We start from the raw sequence: 14,135 nt of genomic DNA on the forward strand, positions 1-14,135 counted from the left end.
GATACACCCAGTGCATTGTTTAAGTAAAAGGTTCAACATGAAATGAATTATATAATTTGATAAACTAATTTTAACCCTTAACCCTTACAGATCAGGCCCCAATTCCCACCTTAATAGATCAGGGGGGGGGGGGGGCTCCAAGAGCCCCCCTCTATCTCGGCTCCTGGTACAGATAAAGACTAAATTTTAAAACAGCTGTAGAGCGGCCAATTTGCAGCTAGGATGACCAAATTTTAGGACGAACTTTTATTTTTCATAACAAAAAAATTACTTTTTCTGATCATCGCCGAAAAACGGCAAATAACGGAAAGCGCTATTTTCGGCGGTTACGGCGGTAAAACGGCGATTGGCGGCGCAAATTAATGTTTTTATCTGTTTATTATTACTCAAGGATTTACCAAAAAAAAATATAGGTCTCTAGCTGTAATAGAAGTTATGATATTCATGATATATGTCTGTAGAAAAATCCGGACAAAAATTGGTCATAAAGTCGGTCAGGGAGCGGTCAAACGGTCATAACACCCCTTTTCTCAGAAGGTCATTGATATCTAAGTATTCACCAAAAAAATTTTAGGTTTCTACCTTATACACAAAAGTCATAATGTAGAAATTAAGATTTATTTAGAATTTTTTCTAATTTTTTTTGCTAATCAACCAACTTTGACCGGACACCACGACTGACACAGACCAGATATCCTAATAAAATCAACTCTTGCCGATGTATAATTACTAAACTTAAAAAGTCATGAAGGTACAGCTCTCCATCTTACCCACAAAAAAAATGAGTGATTTTTTAAATATGGGTATGAAACATAACTGAGAGTTGTAATCTTTTTAATACCTCCATCCTGGCAGGCACAGGATTCCAGCAAACCTGGCAGGGTCATCCAGGTAAAAAGCAAAATATTTTTTGACTTAAACTTAAGGTGTTCAATTAAATTTCAGGTTCCAGGTATGATCCTGCAGGTCCTGATCCCTTAGGTCTCCAGAAATCTTTTAAAGCCTCCCCTGACCGCCGACTTTGGAGGGTAGCAACTGCCTAGTACAGCTGCGGCTGTTTTTTTTTTTTTTTTTAATTTCTAATAAAATTTATATAAAGATAAAAAACTTTTTTTTAGATGTATTTCTAGCTTCAAAAAAAAAAAAAATTACAGCCGTTAGAAATTTGTAAGTAAAAAACAAACGTTGTTAAAAAAAAGGTTGAAGAAAGCAAAATTTGACTTTGATTCACTTATAGTCGGAAACTCATTATCAAACAGAGGACATGGAAGCAAGTAAAAGTGGCTGACTCAGACTATGTCAAAAAAATAACCAGTGAGAGGCCACTAAATTTTACCATTGGACAATTGCAGTGTATACTGGCCTCTCATTGGTTAATTTTTTTGACGTCATATTCTGAGTCAGTCTATTACTAGCTTTGGGACATGCACAAAAAATGTTAGCTCTAGCTCTAATGAGGGCTGAGATAATTGAGGGGAAGGGGCCAAATTGTTAAGGGATAACTGGCAAAAATGTTAAGAGTTATTTATTGCATCATTTATAGGCAGTAACATGATAATTTGTAAGAATTATTCCAGTTTTGTTATCCCTGAGGCTCAAAAGCACGGGCCAACAGAGCTGGTATCAATTGTATTAAGAATAATGAATTTACTATTTGCAGAAAATTTTCTATAATATGATGTTATACATGATTTTCAGTATGGCTGTGAACAGTTTCTAATCCAGCGAATTTTAATCGGTTTTGAAGCTATACTGGAATAGTTATTTCTCGTATCGTATTATAAACGGCTTTCCACGGATATAGAATGTACAATTATCAGATTAAAACTAGTTTTTTTAGCCCCGTGGTGCCGAAAACTGGATATAATACGATGCTAGACATAGTTTTTTCGTATTCATGAGAACCGGTTCCTATCCACCGGATTCAAATGAATACGAGAAAAGTAATTACACTTTTTTTTGTTGGATTAGTCTCCAAGTCAGTCCATAAAGCTATTTAACTTTCTCTTGTGCTATGAAAGATAGACTGCTGAAATTAATAGTGAAGAGATCCATGACACATGCACATCTAGTCTATACATTGTTTTATCGGTCATTTTCTTTTAAAAATATAATTTTTTTTTATAAATTATGATTTTTAAAAATATATTTTCTCTCTTTTTTTTGTTACTACATTTGAACATCCACTTTAAAAATTACTTAGTTCATTCCATAATTTTTGTTACGCTTTTAATATATATTTTGTTATTCTTGCATTTAGTACATATTACAAGATTGAAACATTTGTAGCCTCCAAACACAGGGATGACAACACCCATAGGTAGCAAAGCACAAAGAAATGGTTGGACTGGACAAATATACAGACAAAGTTAATTTTATAGATGTTCAGTTGACTCTAAAAAATAAGACTATGCAAAAACGGAATAAACTTTTAAGATGGACAGATGGACAGACATACAGAAAGACAGACAGACGGACATGAAAACAGACAGAAAGACTAACAAACAAACAGACTGACAAACAGAGGGATAGACATAAAGACAAAAGTACAAACAGGCAGAAGGAAAAATGAAAGTTTTGAGTGTATTTTCTGAGCCTTGGTATGACCAGTGGGTATATTCCCAAAAAGCAGAGCCCAATCTTTCAATTTTCGAGATGTAATGTTTTATACTGCATACACTGTTCTTTAAGATATACATCTTAATCTAAATAAGTATAACCGTACAGGGATCTAAAGGGATAAGAAAAGTGCCGATAAATTGAAGTGTATATTCAATGGTGATGCACAAAATTACCCCATCTGTAGATTGCAATAAGTGGTTGAAACGTTTGAACATGGTAGTTACTCTAAACCAAGCATTCAAAATTCAATAAAAGTTTCCAAATTTGTTAAGCCAACGAATAAGGGACTAGTGTAATAAACAGCCAAATGTCCCCTTCCCCCCTAACTAGTTAGAATAGTTATCTAGTTATAGACATCTTTCCGCAGATATAAAAAAAATTCAAAAATTTTGTTAGTCTCAAGGGTCTAACAAAACTGGTATTAATTTTATTATTTTTATTTTGAATTTGTTAAAATTGTCTGTAATATGATACTTTACATGATTTTTTTGTATGACTGAGACCCTGTTTTAAAGCCATACTGGAAATATTTTTTAGTAACAGAGTGGTCTAAAGTGTTTTTTTTAAGGCATTTTATGTACTTAATAAAAAGTAGTATGTTTTTTTTATCCATAGCGAAATATCTCTCTAACCACTGAACCGATATAGTTATCCTTTACAGTGAATCTTATTATATGTTTAGGGAAGGGTTTGGTGTTGGTAACTCAACCTCCCAAGAGAAATAAAAGAATTGTCTTGAAACCCCCCCCCCCCTCAATTTTTTTAATATTACTTTTTAAAACGTAAATTAATAATAGGGGGGGGGGAGGTCGATCCTAAAGCTTTTCAGGGGCGTAGCCGCTATTATGTTCTTATAGTATAGAATTACTATTATATAAAAACAAGGATGACAACATATATAGAAGCAAAAGACAAACGAACATTTACAATTGTAGAGTGTCAGAACTTCATAAGCTGAATTTAAAAGAATAAGTCTGAACAAAATTGTATGAAAATATGTTCTAAATTACTTAAATACAGAATTCTGTTTATTTTTAGACTTGATTGTGGAGATGCTTCGCTATCATTTTGTCCCAGGAATCTGGTAATTATTAGAGTTGCCACGATTTCAAATTGTATCTAACTGTTATAGAATCATTAGGCCAAGTTTGAAATCAATAGGACAACTAACATGCCTAAACTAACAATAAGAGCTATCGTTTGGTATATACATAGACGTTTGGACGGAACAGCCTTAATTATAGAAAAGATGCGCTTTTTAAAATGCTACAATATATACTAGCAGTGTCCAAACTTTTCCGCTGATAATTTTTATCTACAAAAGGGGTAAATTTGTTAACTACTATTGGGGAAATTTCAATGATTTTTAGGCCATTGTCTTATCCCCCAAGGTCCCTGGATGTTCTAACAAAATGCTTCGCTAGATATGGACATGATTGATCTAATACTACTCAGGGATCTAAAGGGACAAGACAATGGCCGATAAATTGATGTAATTCTCCAATATTTATACACAAAAATACACCTTCTGTAGAAAGCAATTAGTGGTTGAAAAGTTACCTTAATTAATCAACCAAAAAAATCAATAATAGTTCCCAAAGTTGTTATGCCAACCAATTAGAAAACGTTATTAAAAAACTTTGGGGGCCAGTGTAATAAACAGTCCAATCTCTTCTCCCTCCCTGCATTCTACTAAATAAAAAATGTGAAATGGAAAATATGAAAAAGAATAGGCATTTTATTCTCAAACTTTCAATGGAGAAACAATCCCCCCCTCCCTCCCAGTGGTTTAGTCTGCAGAAAGGAATATAATAATAACGTTTTCTTATTCGCTACCTTAACAACTTCAAATGTACACAACTTAACCTAAATTGTTAGATACGTCAATCTAAATAAGTATAACCGCACAGGGATCTAAAGAGATAAGACAAGTGCCAATAAATTGAAGTATATACCCAATTGTGATGCACAAAATTACCCCATCTGTAGATTTAAATTATTGCTTGAATTGAAATCTCTCTCTCTCTCTAATAACCGCAAGGTAACCTTTAGTCATGAGAGAATGGGTGAATGGGTTTGTGTGTGTGTGTGTGTGCGCGCGCGCACTTGCTTTCGGTCAGCCAGTTGTGAAAAACAGGTTCCAGTGTGAAGATACTACGTGAGTTTTGATGCAAAGATTCAATGTAATAAGTGTTGTTTAACAATAAGTTAATAATAACTATTCAAATAAGGAATTCCAACTCAAAGTTCAAATTATATTTCTATTGTTTATTTAAATAGTGCTTTAAACAGTTAAATTCAAATGCTGCAATTTAACGGTTTGAAATTTGGCTGTTTATTAGCAATGTTTAATTATAATTCATTTAACCTTAAACCAAAGAGAGAAAAAATATATAGAACGAAAAACGTCAACATGATCATCTAAAAGTAAACCAAGAGGTAAGAACTTAGTAAATTATTAATACATTTTGTTTTAAATTTGTGTATATTATCAAATCCCAAACGTTTTGAATACTAATAAGGAAATGGGCGGAGTTGAAATAGCTTGGGTTAAGAATGATAGAGTATAAGAAGAGATGGGGGATTTAATCAAGCATTTATGATCAATTTATATCCAGGGAAGGGGACAAGAAATTGTAAATTACACTGGTACTTAAAATCTTATTACCACCTTATTCTTATTCCTTGCTACAAATATTTTGAGTACTTTTATTGAATTGTGGTTGGTTGGTAGCAGATAAACTTTATTTACATATGGGGTAATTGTTTATCATCAATTTATTATCCATTGTATTATCGTCTTATCCCTTAACATCCCTGATTTATTACCCTTCCTAAACAAATAAAATATAAGATAGGGTTAAGATTCCCACATACCTTTATCGAAAGTTAGAGTCCCCAAAATTTTATAAAAACGTTTCTTATTCGTTGGCTTAACAACTTTGGGGACTTATTAGATTTTGATTGGTTTGTGTAATTTTTAGTTGAGTGTCCAAACGTTTCAACCACTAATTGTAATCTACAGAAGGGGTTCTTTTGTAAATCATCATGAGGGATATACATCAATAACTCGGCCATTGGATATAGTTGAAATTGGGTTGCTGTTTGTTAGGCATAATTATTTCATTTTTTTATATTTTTGAAGGAGGGGCCGTTTGACCGTAAATTACATTGGTACCTAAAGTTTTATAACCGCATTTTGGTACCCAAAGTTTTATAACCGCATTATCTTATTTTATTTCCATGAATTTTGATTGCTTTGTCTTAATTTTTGGTCAATAATTTTAATCCACAGAAGGGGAAACTTTGTCAGGGATCTTAAAGGATAAAACAAACATAATTAATTACCATTTCTGTAAATTAAAATTATTAGTTGAAAGCTTTTAAAAAAAACTACCAAATAAAAATTTAATTTAAGTACCCAAAGTTTTTAATCCTACGATTAAAAACTTGATTTTAAAACTTTGGGTTATAGTGTAATTTCCCCTTCCTAAACTTTCTTCATTTATTATCATTGCATTAGGGCCGTATATCAAAATATAGTCAATTGACTTATCTCCTATTATCCCTGGATAAAAATAAAGTAATAATTATAAGTTGTGTAGAACTCTACAATTCTCTCAATAATCCTCTTTGTCCATCAGTCCGTCCGTAACACTATGGATGGCGATGCAATGTTGTAAACTAACAGACTGCTTAATTTTTGGGGGTATAGTCCCTTTCGTGGCAATGCCTCTTAAGGGGTGTTTCGTCGTATTTTCACAGTAGCTTTTCCACTATTTCTAGCCCATGCGGGAAATTCACCTAAACCTAAAATAACCTAACCTAAAATAAATTATAAAAACTAATGTGAAAATAAGAAGAAATGCCCCTTAAGAGGCGTTTTCACGAAAGGGACTGTACCCATTATTTAGTACTAAAATTTATTTCATATTTTCTTCTTTTTTATCAGCCGACAATCCTCTCTATAATAATAAGTTTTGTGCTTTGTTTCTTATGGATGTTATCTTTCTTGTTAAAGGCGAAGCTTTTCTATAATTAGGGTTGGTCTGTCCGTACGACCGTCCGTCCGTACGTCAGTCACAGAGAGCTATCTCTTTTCGTTAATTTAAACAGGTTAGAATTGTCCTATCGATTTCAAACTTTGCATGATGATTCCTGTAGTAGTTCGGTTTAATTTAGAAAGCGTAGCAACTCTATAATCAATACCAGAATTCTGTACTTGCATTTGAAACATGTCGATTTTTAACTTTTTTGACAACAAATTTTGTATGTTAAAATTATCCGATTCTTCTGATTTTTTGAAAACTGATTCCTATTACAACAAGGTACAATGTTATAAGCAAAGCATCTCTATAAACAGTTTTGCAACAAATTTACTTACAATATTGTTTGTATTGATGCATTAATATTCTGCTAATTCAGTTCTGACAATCTACAAGTGTTAATGTTTTTGGCCCTTCCATTTCAGAGCTTCGCTTTTATGGATGTTGTCATCCTTGTTATTAATATTTCGCAGTCTAGTATTCTAAATCTGGGTATTTGCCCCCTCCCCATTTGAAAAAGCTTGCACACCATTACCTCCCAGACAACGTTTTTTAAAAGCGAAGCTTTTCTATAAATAGGGTCGGTCCGTCCGTCCGTCCGTCCGAGATAGATAGCTTTTATTCGTTAATTTAGGCATGTTAGAAATGTCCTATCGATTTCAAACTTTGCATGGTGATTCCTGTAGTATTTAGGTACGATTTAGAAAGCGTAGCAATTACCATAACGTTTACATTAACGTTTGTCCTACCGTTTCAGTGCTTCGCTGTTATAGATGTTGTCATCCTTGTTTGATATAATAAGAATAGCGTTGCTTTTAACAAGAATGATAAACATGCATTTTTATGAAGTTAAAAGAATGACAAAATCCATAAAAGCGAAGCCTTGAAACTGTATGACAGACGAACATTAACTCTTATAGAGTATCAGAACTGAATTTACAAAATATAAATATAAAATTTTTGACAAAATTATATGTAAATTTTTAAAAGCGAAGCTTTTCTATAATTAGGGTCGGTCCGTCCGTCCGAGATAGATAGCTTTTTTCGTTAATTTAGGCATGTTAGAATTGTCCTATCGATTTCAAACTTTGCATGGTGATTCCTGTAGTAGTTAGGTACAATTTAGAAAGAGTAGCAACTCTATAAGCATTACCAGAATGTCCGTACATCCATTTTAAACATTGATTTTTCTACTTTTTTGAAAACAATTTTTGATGTGATTTTTGGTATATTGATTCCGAAGACAACAAAGAACAATATTCAAGCGAAGCAACTCTATAATCAAGTCCTAAAAATGTAGGAATGTCCATAAACAGTATCCTGTATCAAGCAGTTTTTCAACAAATTTATTTACAATTTTGCGTTGCCTCTTATACATTATATTCTGACTATTCAGTTCAGACACTATACAAGTGTTCATGTCCGTTTGACCTACCGTTTCAGTTCTTCGCTTTTATGGATGTTGTCATCCTTGTTGTAACAAAACTTCTTAAATACAGAATTCTGACTTGATTATATAGATGCTTCGCTTATAATATTGTACCTTTTTTATTAGGAATCAGTATTTCAGTCAATCGGATATGAAATAAAATTATATTATTAAAAAAGATAAAAATCAACATGTTTAAAATGAACTTACGGACATTCTAGTAACGATTATAGAGTTGCTACGCTTTCTAAATCGTACCTAACTACTACAGGAATAATCATGCAAAGTTTGAAATCGATAGGACAATTATATCTTGCCTAAATTAACGGAAAAAGCTATCAGTTACTACGGACGAACTGACACTAATAATAGAAAAGGTTTGCTTTTAAAAATTAAGTCAAGTAGTGCAGATATAATTAAATCTATTTATACATTTATGAACAATTTATCTCTAAGTAGTGAAGTTTTTTTTGTCTATAAGATGTGCAGCTATATAGAACTAACTATTATATACCCTCCCCCCAAAAAATTTTGAAAGTACATTTGATCCCCAATTTCCTCCCCTCTGACCTTCGAAGGGCCTCATTTTAACCACCCTCCAAAAAAATAAAGCTTGGACGTCATAGTATTTATGTCCTGAAATAGTCAGGGAACTTAATGGATAAGAGACTGGCTAATAAATTGATGTACATCTCCAATTTTAAAACACAAATTTGCCCCTTCTGTAGATTACAATTAGTGGTAAAAGTATTTGGACACTCAATTTAATAACCAACCAATCTAATTTCATTTAAATTTCTCAATATTGTTTGGCCAACGAATAAGAAAACGTAAATATAAAACTTTGAGAACAAGTGTTTTAAACAGCTCATTGTCCTCTCTCTCTCTCTCTCCCTCTCTCTCTCTCTCTCTCCCCCTTCCCTCCCTCTCTCTCCCTCCCTCTCCGTCTCTTGAAGAAAATCTAGCTGACAATTTTATATTAATTAGGAAAATTATGATCATGATTAGCGAAGCAAAATATTTTAAATAGAATGTCTAATAAGAACTATGAAATCCTATCCATACTAACATAACAATAGCATTCTGTAATTATTTCTAATAAAAGAAATACCGCAGCAATATATGTTTCTTATTTTAATAATATACAGCTATAAAATAAAAGTGCACTTCAAACTAGCTATACTTATTCTAACCAAGTACAATTTCAACAATAAGTAGCACAGCAAAACCAGCCAACTATTTATCGTGCAAAGCTTGAAACTAATGCATTGCAATGGGACAGAATTTATTAATTACGGATGTACAGACCTAACTTAATTACCTCCTAAAAACTCGTGGTATCAAGGACGTCCAAGCTTTTTTATGGGTAGGGGGGGTAGCCATCCCTTTATAAGTAAAGTTTAATAAAATTATAGTTTTTTTTTATCCAACGAATAGATCAACGTGATTTTATAACTTTGGATACTTTACCCTCCTCCCTGAAGATATTCAAATTGATTCTCTAAGTAATATACTTGAAAAAATAGATTGACGATAATATGTCTGCCAAGGCTATCATTTTAACAGCTATATAGTCGACGACTATATTAATTTGAACTTTTTTCCACTTCTATTTTTAGCAAAGCTACTCTATAATTATCTTTGTCCTTTAGACTGTTCGTAACTCTATGTAGGCAATGCTAATGTTTAAGATATTAAATATTTGGTACTTAAATTTTTTTCCACTTCTATTTTGTAGCAAAGCTACTCTATGATTATCTTTGTCCATCAGTCCGTCAGTAACTCTAAGTGGGCGATGCTAATATTTAATATTGACCCCTTAAATATTTGGTACTAAAATTTATTTCATATTTTTTTTCTTTTCTATATCAGCTGACCATCCTCTCTAATAATAAGTTTTTTGCTTTGTTTCTTGTGGATATTGTCATCCTTGTTATTAATGTTGCAAAGTCTAGTATTTACAAACTGGTTATTTTCCCCCTCCCTATTTAAATATGCTTGCACGCCCTTGAACAAGAATGACAAGCATGCATCTTTATAAAATACTTGAATTGAATACTACGCTTCTTAGATCGTACCTAACTGTTTGAATTTGATAGGACAATTATGACATATCTAAATTATTCAAAAGAGCTATGCATTTTGAACGGACATATGGAAAGACCAACCAGAATTATAGGACATTTAACAATTGTTACTTATGCATAGCTAACTTCTTTTCAGGGATCGAAAGGGATAAGACAATGGCCGATGATTTGATGTACATCCCCAATGATGGTACACAAAATTATCCCTTCTGTAGATTACAAATATTGGTTGAAAGTCCCCAAAGTTTTCAACGAAGTTTGCAATGAATAAGAAAACATTATCATAAGACTTTGGGGACTATAGTAATAAAGAGCCCAATGTCCCCTCCCTCCCCAACTACTATACTGTTTTTTTTTCAGAGAAAGAGGGGACAATGGGTTGTTTATTACACTAGTCCTCAAATTATTATAAAATTGTTTTCTTATTCATTGGCTTTTCAACTTTGGGCTCTTTAGTTAATTTTGATTTGTTGTTTCATTAAGTTGAAAGTTCAAACGTTTCAACCAATAATTTTAATCTACAGAAACGGTGATTTTGTGTATAATCATTGGGGAAGTACATCAATTTATCAGCCATTGTCTTATCCCTTTAGATCCCTGGTTTTTTTAAAGCGACTTTGTATAATTGGGGTCGGTCCGGTTAGCTAGAATTATCCTATTGATAATCAACAAATATTATTTTTTTTGATAAATATGTTGTTGGCATAGAGTTAGCGTAAAACTTGTTTCTTGATGTAAATGAAGGGAAGTGATTAATAACTGCAGAAAAAGGGGAAGGAGATTGTGGGGAAATTTTCACTTAGAATTGTTTGTTAGTATCCAATCCCTTTTCCCTGGTTTTACTACTTTGGAGCTTCGCTCTTGTATGTTTCCTCGTCAAAAGAGAAGCTTTTTATATAGTTAGGGTCTGTTTGTCCATACATAATTGTTATATTTCATTAATTTTACATGTTAAAATGTTCTTTCCATTTCAAACTTTTCATAATTATTCTATAAATGTTATCAGAAAGTCCACACATCCATTTAAAACATTTTATTTTTATCAATTAGTTCAAGTGTCCTTTGATATGTTTAGGTGAAATTTTGGAAAGTTTAATATAAGGGGGGGGGGGGCTGAGGTGCATTTATAAAATTGAGAGATATTTCCTGATATTCATTTTAGCAGACTGATTTTTAGATGATGCTCTTACTTGAAGTAGCCTAGCTAAAAGATGACCAATATCATTGGTCAACTGTCTGTAATTAATACTACAATTAATCCTTCACAGCTTAGAATCCACCTGCTTTTCAGAGACGTATAACATTGTCAGTGATAAAAGGGATAAAACAATGGATGATACATCAAAATACCCCTTCTAAATTCTATAATTATTGGTTAAAACGTTTGGACACTGCTGGTATATTAATTGACTAATCAAATTTAATAAAAGTACCCAAAGTGTAGAGCGAATGAACTAAAACTTTGGTATTATTGTAATATACAGTTCAATGTCTCCTCCCTCTCTTTTTGACCAGGTAGGGAGGTGACATTGGGCTTTAAATTACGCTGGCACCCAAAGTTATCTTCGGTTGACAACACTTACAGGTTTTTCTTATTAAATTTTGAATGTTTTTTTTCTACATTAGAAGAGTGCAAATTTTTCAACCAATAATTTTATTCTACAGTAGGATTATCTTGTTTATCATCATTTGGGATATGAATAAATGTTTTGTCCATTGGTTTATCTCTTGAATTCCTGTTAAATCTTTAACGTTTTTTCATTCATTTGCACAACAACTTTAGGGACTTTTTTACTCATTTTGAGTCTCCCAATGTTTTAACTACTAATTATAATTTACAGAAGGGGTAATTTTGTGCATCATCATTGGAGATGTATGTTAAGGCGGGTTGATTTTCCACTTTTTTGTTTACACAATTTTTTTAGTAAAAGTCCCTAAAGTTGTTAAATCAGCGAATGAGTAAACGTTATTAAAAAACTTTGGGGACCAGTGTAATAAATAGCTCATTGTTCCCTCTCTCTCTGGACAATGTGGTGATAAAACTTTGGGTACTTTCTTTTTCCCTACATTTGGCTGTTCATAACACTGGTACACAAAGTTTTATGATAATGTTTTCTCATTCGTTGGTTTAATAACTTTTACAAAATTATGATTGGTTGATTTATTATATTGAGTGTTCAAACGTTTCAACCACTAATTTTAATCTTCAGAAGGTGTAATTTTGTGTGCCATTGATATGTACATCCATTTATCTGCCATTGTCTTATCCCTGAGTTTCATTACATATTGCTATTTTCTTCAGGGATCTAAAGGGATAAGGCAAGGTCCGATAAATTGTTGTTGTATATCCCCAATGATAATACACAAAATTAACCCATCTGTAGATTGAAATAAGTGGTTGAAACGTTTGAACACTCAACTTTATGAACCAATCAATAAAAATACAATAAATATCCCTAGAGCTGGCGAGACAAAGAACAAGGAAAGGTTATTAGAAAACTTTGGGGAATAGTGTATTAAAATGCCCATGGTTTTACCCTCCCTGTATTTTATTTCTAATTAGCGGCTACACCCCTAAAAGCCTCTAATGGGGGGGGGGACGAATCAACTCCCCTTGATATTCAATTTTAGTTTTATAAAGAAAAGGTAAAAAACATCTTTTCAGGACCTATGAGAAGCTACATTGTTAATTATAACCATACTGGTTCAGCAGTTAGAGAGATCCCATTGTATTAACAGACACTCTCATATAGACATCCTGTTACTTTTATATAAGGAGAAACAAATATATGAATTGTTACTTTCAATAGATAGATAGTAAAGTTTAAGTTTTAAAAGGAAAAAAAAATATATTAAAAAAACTATATTAAATTTAGATAGTTGGAGAAAATATTTTGTGTTGTATCTTTTTTAGATATCCTTTCCGGTTAGTTTTTTTTCTAGATAATCGTTTTTGTGGTTAAATTTTTGTGTTATATAACAATCAAGTTATTTGCATAAACCACAGAGGGAGTGGACATTGGACTGGAAATTATACTGGTTCTATAATCTCTAATTTGTTGGCTGAAAATCTTTGAATATTATTTAAAAATATTGATTGGATGTTACATGCCAAACATACAGACTGAAAGTTTTAAAAATTTTCATTAAAATTGTGTAAAAGTTAGAAGAACACTTTAGATTATAAGTACTGAGTCATTTAAAAAAAGGTTTTAGTAGGATTATAATCAATGTTACTTTGTGTTTCGTGCAAAAAAATTGGTGACAGCTAGGAGTAAAAAAAATACAATAAAGGTTGCATATTTGTGTAATTCAAAAAGAAATTTTGTAAATCTAACATTCAAAATAAGAGACAAAAAAACTTTATGGGGGGGAGGATATTAAAAAAATATAGAAACTACTTCAAAATATATCACAATATAAATCTTGATCTTAGCTACATTAACAAAAACAAAAAATATTGTTGCATATTCTGTGTTCTTTAGTTTTTTTTTCTGATATATTATTATTATTTAGTTTAATGTATAATTTGTATAATTGAATGTTGAAATCAAATATTCATAGATATCTAATTAATAGTATTAAATTTTTCCTTATTTTTTGCATCAAAGGGGTAGTTGCAAGAATTGCATTTAAACTTGAATTTAGTGAACTGCATATTTTTTTTATGTTCAATAGTTTATCTAGAGGACATACATTTGTAATAATTTCAATTTTCTACCAGGTAGTTTTAAAAATATCAAGACTTGAAAATTATATATGTTAGATGGTATTTTTGTAACTTATGTTTGCCATCAAACTTTTTAATGCACTTTATGCAACTATCCCTTTAGATATTATATGTTGATTTGTAATCATTTCTAATTAGTATACCTATTGTCAAAAATTAATTTAACACAAAATTTTAGAATCACTTCAATGTCAGGTTGTTATTTTTTTTAGTCTGGTGTT

The sequence above is a fragment of the Acartia tonsa genome, chromosome 5 (genome assembly GCF_053477335.1).
Source record: "Acartia tonsa isolate MP-2025a chromosome 5, ASM5347733v1, whole genome shotgun sequence".
NCBI lineage: Eukaryota > Metazoa > Arthropoda > Copepoda > Calanoida > Acartiidae > Acartia > Acartia tonsa.